The 6,387-nt window shown below is 49.5% G+C and overlaps 1 non-coding gene across 1 annotated transcript; it reads left to right on the top strand.

Moving 5' to 3' along the window:
- Positions 1-4,027: 4,027 nt before the first annotated feature.
- Positions 4,028-4,182, top strand: LOC143176562 (5.8S ribosomal RNA). Its single transcript, XR_013001093.1, has one exon. It is a non-coding gene; the product is annotated as a 5.8S ribosomal RNA (ribosomal RNA).
- The last annotated feature ends 2,205 nt before the right edge of the window (positions 4,183-6,387 follow it).

The raw sequence follows: 6,387 nt of genomic DNA, 5'->3' as shown, positions 1-6,387 counted from the left end.
CGATTGCGTCGATTCGCTTTTCTGTACGGGGAGCAATAGAACGTTGAGTTGACTTATCGGGTCTTCGTTGGAATTACCGTCGCTGGCATTGTAAACTCCAGATGACCTTGTGATTCCTTCGTCGGGCACTGGTAAAGGGTGGCGATGATGCGTTCTATAATAGAAATACCCGTCGTAGCGTTTCTTCCGAGTCAACCCGCTCACGAAACTCTCTCTCGTCGTGGAATCCCCGCGTCGGAGAGTAAAACGCGAATTCATAGTATGGAAACTTACGTCTCTCGACGATGGGACGATCCACGCGAAGAGTTGTTACGTGCACGCGTATGGTGCGATTGCGTCGATTCGCTTTTCTGTACGGGGAGCAATAGAACGTTGAGTTGACTTATCGGGTCTTCGTTGGAATTACCGTCGCTGGCATTGTAAACTCCAGATGACCTTGTGATTCCTTCGTCGGGCACTGGTAAAGGGTGGCGATGATGCGTTCTATAATAGAAATACCCGTCGTAGCGTTTCTTCCGAGTCAACCCGCTCACGAAACTCTCTCTCGTCGTGGAATCCCCGCGTCGGAGGGTAAAACGCGATATATAATAGTATATGCCAGTGGTTCGCGCGCGTCGTCTCTGAGATACGCGGTCGACAGAGTTCCGAAAACACGTGATGTGCCACGATTTCCGTGCGTCTTACATCTTTCGACGATGGGACGATCCACGCGAAGAGAACGTTCGTGCTTGCGTGAGGTGCAACAGCGTCGATTCGCTTTTCTGTACGGGGAGAAATAGAACGTTGAGTTGACTTATCGGGTCTTCGTTGGAATTACCGTCGCTGGCATTGTAAACTCCAGATGACCTTGTGATTCCTTCGTCGGGCACTGGTAAAGGGTGGCGATGATTCGTTCTATAATAGTAATACCCGTCGTAGCGTTTCGACCGATGTCACCCGCCACGAAAGTCTCTCTCGACGTGGAAACCCCGCGCCGAAGAGTAAACGCGAAGGCTTACCATACGAAAGAAAACGGTATTATACGCCTGTGGTATGTGCGTCTCGGCTCTGTGATACGCGATCGGCAGAGTTACAAAAAAACGTTGATGGGCCACGATTTCCGTGCGTCTTACATCTTTCGACGATGGGACGATCCACGCGAAGAGTAGTTACGTGCTCGCGCGAGGTGCGATAGCGTCGATTCGCTTTTCTGTACGGGGAGAAATAGAACGATGAGTTGACTTATCGGGTCTTCGTTGGAATTACCGTCGCTGGCATTGTGAACTCCAGATGACCTTGTGATTCCTTCGTCGGGCACTGGTAAAGGGTGGCGATGATTCGTTCTATAATAGAAATACCCGTCGTAGCGATTCGGCCGAGTCACCCGCCACGAAACTCTCTCTCGTCGTGGAATCCCCATGTCGGAGAGTAAAACGCGAAGGCTAACTATATATAAGAAATATATAGTATTATTTATGCCTGTGGTTCTCCGTTTGCCCTACTCTCAGATACGCGACTCGGAGAGTTACGAATAATCGTGATGGACCACGATTTCTGTACGTCTTACATCTTTCGACGATGGGACGATCCACGCGAAGAGATCATTCCTGCTTGCGTGAGGTGCGATAGCGCCGATTCGCTTTTCTGTACGGGGAGAAATAGAACGATGAGTTGACTTATCGGGTCTTCGTTGGAATTACCGTCGCTGGCATTGTAAACTCCAGATGACCTTGTGATTCCTTCGTCGGGCACTGGTAAAGGGTGGCGATGATTCGTTCTATAATAGAAATACCCGTCGTAGCGATTCGGCCGTGTCACCCGCCACGAAAATCTCTCTCGTCGTGGAATCCCCGCGTCGTAGAGTAAACGCGAAGGCTTGCTATAGAAGACTATAGTTTATACGCCTGTGGTTCACCGGTTGCCTGCTCTCCGGGGTACGCGATCGCGCAGGAGTTACGGAAGAACTTGATGGGCCACGATCTCCAAGCGGCTATATCTTTCGACGATGGGACGATTCACGCGAAGAGAACGTTCGTGCATGCGTGAGGTGCGATAGCGTTGATTCGCTTGTCTGTACGGGGAGAAATAGAACGATGAGTTGACTTATCGGGTCTTCGTTGGAATTACCGTCGCTGGCATTGTAAACTCCAGATGACCTTGTGATTCCTTCGTCGGGCACTGGTAAAGGGTGGCGATGATTCGTTCTATAATAGAAATACCCGTCGTAGCGTTTCGACCGATGTCACCCGCCACGAAATTCTCTCTCGTCGTGGAATCCCCGCGTCGGAGAGTAACCGCCGAAGGCTTGCTATAGAAGACTATAGTTTATACGCCTGTGGTTCACCGGTTGCCGGCTCTCCGGGGCACGCGATCGCGCGAAGGTTACGGAGGGACGTGAAGCGCCCGAGCAATGAAACGTCCGCAGGAGGAAACGAGCAACCGCCGAACATTGTTTCGCGACGTTTCCATAATGTATTGTCGTTTCGCTCGCATCCCGCTTCTTTCCCCTAGTTTCCTCGACGCGTAGTTTCGCAGCCTTAGTGGACGAATCATTCTCGATTCGAGGAAAGATATGCAGTGGGGCGTGCAATGAGCCCGCCAGAGACCACGATCTCCAATGCGTCTTTACATCTTTCGACGATGGGATGATCCACGCGAAGAGAACGTTCGTGCTTGCGCGAGGTGCGTTAGCGTCGATTCGCTTTTCTGTACGGGGAGAAATAGAACGATGAGTTGACTTATCGGGTCTTCGTTGGAATTACCGTCGCTGGCATTGTAAACTCCAGATGACCTTGTGATTCCTTCGTCGGGCACTGGTAAAGGGTGGCGATGATTCGTTCTATAATAGAAATACCCGTCGTAGCGATTCGGCCGAGTCACCCGCCACGAAACTGTCTCTCTTTCGTCGTGGAAACCCCGCGTCGGAGAGTAAAACGCGCGAAGGCTGTGACTGTAACATATATATATACAGTATACAATGCCTGTGGTTTTTGCGCGTGTCGGCTCTTCGGTATACGCGATCGGCCAGAGTTACGGAGGGACGGTGAAGCGCACGAGAAATTGAAACGGCCGCACGATTGGAACCGAGCAACCGTCGAACATTGTTTCGCGACGTTTCCATAATGCGTTTTCGTTTCGCTCGCATACCGCTTCTTTTCCCCTAGTCTCTGAGACGCGTTTTCGAGCCGTTCTTCTACTATCGATTCTCGTAGAGAGAAGGGACCGGGTAGTCTGGAAGTGGAACCCGCATCTTGCGTGTACCGTACACGGAATTGAGAGGACCGGCCGTGAAGCTCGTTTTAAAGCCGTGCGTCTGACACCCAACTCTTGCGCGCCAATTTCGCGGCAAGAGATAATATGGGACGAATGACCGGCAAAGAGCCAGCTGTGAAGTCTGTTTTTTTAATCGAATCCGTGGACGTGTGTATGCCGTAGCGTCGCTCGTCGTGTTCGTTCATGGTCGTTCCGAGAGAAAGAACGAAAGCGGTAACGAAGGGACCGGCCGTGAAGCTCGTTTTAAAGCCGCGCGTCTGACACCCAACTCTTGCGCGCCAATTTCGCGGCAAGAGATAACATGGGACGAATGACCGGCAAAGAGCCAGCTGTGAAGTCTTTTTTCATTATTTGCTTTCAATCGATCGATCGGTACGATTCGTGCAACGTTTCGCGCGATGCGACGCGAAAACATGCGCGCAACAATAGATGCGTCTGATCGGAAGAACGCGAGGGTCGACTGCACGCGATGGATTCAGTATCGGGTAGGATACAAAATATATCCCCGTCGTTTCCACGCGTGCGAGTCTTCTGCGTCTTTCGCGGGTTTTTGAATGCACTATACGCCCGGAACGTCGAGAAATATATACATATTACTTGAACGTTTTTCGTCTCGAAAGGCTTCGGTGTCGTCTCCAAGGCGACGCCTGAATCTCCTTCGCGCGCTGGTCGGAGATTCAGGTATCAACTTTTATCTTCTCTTTGAAAGAAGAGAGATATTAGGTCGAACAAATGAGAATAAAATTATATATGTGAAATATAAAATTTATACGATTACCCTGAACGGTGGATCACTTGGCTCGTGGGTCGATGAAGAACGCAGCTAATTGCGCGTCAACGTGTGAACTGCAGGACACATGAACATCGACATTTCGAACGCACATTGCGGTCCACGGATACAATTCCTGGACCACGCCTGGCTGAGGGTCGTTTACGTACCATACACTGCTTGCGTAGCTCTGTCAAATCCCCGCAGTCGTTCACCTCTTCGGATCGAACGTTTTTTTACCGAAGGGCGCAAAGAACGTTTCTGAGTCGGGTTAAGAGAAGGATGCTACGTACGAGCGAACGATGGGTGTCTCGTCGGCGTTTGTCGCGGACACGCGAAAATTCTGTGAATTTCACGGACAGTGTACGTTCTAGTTGTTGCAAAACGATCGGAATCGTTTGTATGGACTCGCGTGAGTGTTCGCGGCGTCGTGCGTCGTTCAATTACGACCGCCCGCGGATACCGCTCCACTGCGATATGGATCTGAGCGACAACTTTTTCGGCTGTTCGTGAGATGAACGGTTTCGTGTGTTTAGAAAAATTTTTTTTCCCGCGCTCCCGACGTCACCTGAAATGATGCGTCAGAGGTGAAAGAAAATATTAAGAAGTCGAGAGAGAGAGAGACTACACACGTTTTATTCATATTTTGTATACCGTGCGTGAGACGGATGTGCACGACACGTCGTATGTCGGTATATTACCGACTGGCCCCAGGGAGATTGTTTTCTTCCTCTCTTACGAATGAGATGTACGTTTCGGAGGATCGTCGTTACCGAAACACACGGCAAAACGAGACTTCTCGCAGCAGAACCTTTATACACAATACACATCGACTCTTTTTACCCCGAGAGAGAGAGAAAAGGTGTATTTCTTTTTTTTATTTTTCGAATTCGACGCACGAACGCTTTGACGACTGGAGAAAAACACGGTGTGTGTTAAAATCGTGCGGGACGAGCATGCGTATTCGTAACGGGTCGAATAGTTCTTATTCCCCGTCGTCGCGTGTCCTCGCTGGACCACCACCGTGCGCTTCCGCCACGTTCAGTTGAATTTCGAAATATATATATATAAAAAGAATCACCATATACTCTCTTTCGGGAGGTGTATTTTTATCGGTTTCTGCTATAGAGAAGAGACGGAGATCGTGTTGTGAGGTGTAACGTTTCTGTATCCCCGTTTCGGAGGATCGTCGTTATCGGCGGAACACACGTCAAAACGAGACTTCTCGCAGAACCTTTATACACAATACACATCGACTCTTTTACCCCGAGAGAGAGAAAAGGTGTTTTTCTTTTTTTTTTATTTTTCGAATTCGACGCACGAACGCTTTGACGACTGGAGAAAAACACGGTGTGTGTTAAAATCGTGCGGGACGAGCATGCGTATTCGTAACGGGTCGAATAGTTCTTATTCCCCGTCGTCGCGTGTCCTCGCTGGACCACCACCGTGCGCTTCCGCCACGTTCAGTTGAATTTCGAAATATATATATATAAAAAGAATCACCATATACTCTCTTTCGGGAGGTGTATTTTTATCGGTTTCTGCTATAGAGAAGAGACGGAGATCGTGTTGTGAGGTGTAACGTTTCTGTATCCCCGTTTCGGAGGATCGTCGTTATCGGCGGAACACACGTCAAAACGAGACTTCTCGCAGAACCTTTATACACAATACACATCGACTCTTTTACCCCGAGAGAGAGAAAAGGTGTTTTTCTTTTTTTTTTATTTTTCGAATTCGACGCACGAACGCTTTGACGACTGGAGAAAAACACGGTGTGTGTTAAAATCGTGCGGGACGAGCATGCGTATTCGTAACGGGTCGAATAGTTCTTATTCCCCGTCGTCGCGTGTCCTCGCTGGACCACCACCGTGCGCTTCCGCCACGTTCAGTTGTATTTCGAAATATATATATATATATAAAAAGAATCACCATATACTCTCTTTCGGGAGGTGTATTTTTATCGGTTTCTGCTATAGAGAAGAGACGGACGATCGTGTGTGACACCACGTGGTAACGTTTCCGTATCCCCGTAAAATACGTTTATCTTTTCTCGTAGAAAAGAGAGAGGAAGAGGCAGGAGCTCCTCTTTGGCGAGGCTTTCGAACGTCGCGTCCCGTCCGCCGGAATATAATGATATAAATATATAACCGCCGCCGACTTTGTGCGAAAGCGTTGAAACGAACGCGTCGGTCGCCCCATGGTGTGTGTTTGTCGTGTCTTCTTTTCCTCTTCTGCACTTCTCTTCACTGTCGATCGCGAGACCGCGCGAGATCCGCTTCGGTCGTCCAGTCCCCGAAAATTCTTCTCGGACGGGCGTTAAAGTTAACCGGAGCGCGAGATCGTCTAGCGAGAGTCTTTTTCGCGAT

This window comes from Nomia melanderi, unplaced genomic scaffold, assembly GCF_051020985.1.
Source record: "Nomia melanderi isolate GNS246 unplaced genomic scaffold, iyNomMela1 scaffold0632, whole genome shotgun sequence".
Lineage (NCBI taxonomy): Eukaryota > Metazoa > Arthropoda > Insecta > Hymenoptera > Halictidae > Nomia > Nomia melanderi.
The sequence above is the reverse complement of the archived record's forward strand: the minus strand, read 5'-3'. Positions and strand labels throughout refer to the sequence as shown.